This window comes from Heteronotia binoei, chromosome 9 (assembly GCF_032191835.1).
Source record: "Heteronotia binoei isolate CCM8104 ecotype False Entrance Well chromosome 9, APGP_CSIRO_Hbin_v1, whole genome shotgun sequence".
Classification (NCBI taxonomy): domain Eukaryota; kingdom Metazoa; phylum Chordata; class Lepidosauria; order Squamata; family Gekkonidae; genus Heteronotia; species Heteronotia binoei.
This window is the reverse complement of record NC_083231.1, coordinates 114,229,343-114,231,237: the sequence shown is the minus strand read 5'-3', so window position 1 is coordinate 114,231,237 and position 1,895 is coordinate 114,229,343. Positions and strand designations below refer to the sequence as shown.

General features: G+C 50.2%; 1 non-coding gene across 1 annotated transcript; it reads left to right on the top strand.

The window, feature by feature from the left end:
* Positions 1 to 292: 292 nt before the first annotated feature.
* On the top strand, positions 293 to 364 carry TRNAT-CGU (transfer RNA threonine (anticodon CGU)). The gene has a single exon. It is a non-coding gene; the product is annotated as a tRNA-Thr (tRNA).
* Positions 365 to 1,895: the final 1,531 nt, after the last annotated feature.

Here is a 1,895-nt window from a genome sequence, read left to right as displayed (position 1 = left end):
TTCAGTATAAGGCAGCTTCGTATGTTCATATGCTCTGATTCAGCTGGAGATCAGTTGTAAAAGCAGGAGATTAGGGGAGGGACGTTGGCTCAGTGGTTGAGCATCTGCTTGGTAAGCAGAAGGTCCCAGGTTCAATCCCCGACATCTCCAACTGAAAAGGGTCCAGGTAAGTAGGCGTGAAAAACCTCTGCTTGAGACCCTGGAGAGCTGCTGTCAGTCTGAGTAGGCAATACTGACTTTGATGGACCCAGGCTCTGATTCAGTAGAAGGCAGCGTCATATGTTCATGGGAAGGGATGGTAGCTCAGTGGTAGAGCATCTGCTTCGTAAGCAGAAGGTTCCGGGTTCAATCCCTGGCTTCTCCAACTAAAAACGGTCCAGGCAAATAGGCATGAGAAACCTCAGCTTGAGACCCTGGAGAGCTGCTGCCAGTCTGAGTAGGCAATACTGACTTCGGTGGACCCAGGGTCTGATTCAGTAGAAGGCAGCTTCATATGTTCATATCAAAGAACAAGAAGAAAGAAGAAGAAGAGGAGGAGGTTGGATTTATACTCCTCTCTTCACTACCTAACAGCAGCCCCGTGGCGCAGAGTGGTAAAACAGCAGTACTGCAGTACTGTGATCTGAATTCTCTGCTCACGACCTGAGTTCGATCCCCGGCAGAAGTTGGGTTTTCAGGTAGCTGGCTCGAGGTTGATTCAGCCTTCCATCCTTCCGAGGACAGTCAAATGAGTCCCCAGCTTGCTGGGGGGAAAGTTTAAAAGACTGGGGAAAGAAATGGCAAACTGCCCTGTAAAAAGTCTGCCGTGAAAACGTTGTGAAAGCAACGTCACCCCAAAGTCGGAAACGACTGGTGCTTGCACAGGGGACCTTTCCTTTCCTATGCTTATTTAAGCATCCCCGTGGCGCAGAGTGGTAAAGCAGCAGTACTGCAGTACTGTGATCTGAACTCTCTGCTCACGACCGGAGTTCTATCCCAGAGAAAGCTGGTTCAGGTAGCCGGGCTAAGGGTTGACTCAGCCTTCCATCCTTCCAAGGTCGGTAAAAGGAGTACCCAGCTAGCTGGGGGGAAAGTGTAGATGACCGGGGAAGGCAATGGCAAACCACCCTGTAAAAAGTCTGCCGTGAAAACATGAAAGCAACGTCACCCCAGAGTTGGAAACGACTGGTGCTTGCACAGGGGACCTTTTCCTTTCCTTTCCTTTCCTTCACTACTTGAAGGAGTCTCAGAGTGGCTTCCAATCTCCTTTCCCTTCCCCTCCCCACAACAAACACCTGTGAAGTAGATGGGGCTGAGAAGAAGAAGAAGAAGAAGAAGAAGAAGAAGAAGAAGAAGAAGAAGAAGAAGAAGAAGAAGAAGATATTGGATTTATATCCCGCCCTCCACTCCAAAGAGTCTCAGAGCGGCTCACAATCTCCTTTACCTTCCTCACCCACAACAGACACCCTGTGAGGTGGGTGGGGCTGGAGAGGGCTCTCACAGCAGCTGCCCTTTCAAGGACAACTTCTGCCAGAGCTGTAGCTGACCCAAGGCCATTCCAGCAGGTGCAAGTGGAGGAGTGGGGAATCAAACCTGGTTCTCCCAGATAAGAGAGCTATGGCTGGCCCAAGGCCATTCCAGCAGGTGCAAGTGGAGGAGTGGGGAATCAAACCCGGTTCTCCCAGATAAGAGTCCACACACTTAACCACTACACCAAACTGAGAGAGCTTTGACCGAAACCGCTCTTGAGCAGAACAGCCTTGAGAGAACTTGTGGCTGACCCAAGGTCACATCAGCAGGTGCATGTGGAGAAGTGGAGGATCAAACCCGGTTCTCCCAGATAAGAATCCATGCTAAACTAAACTCAAGGCCATCAATCCAACCACAAATAAGGGAGGAAAACATGTAACTTAAGG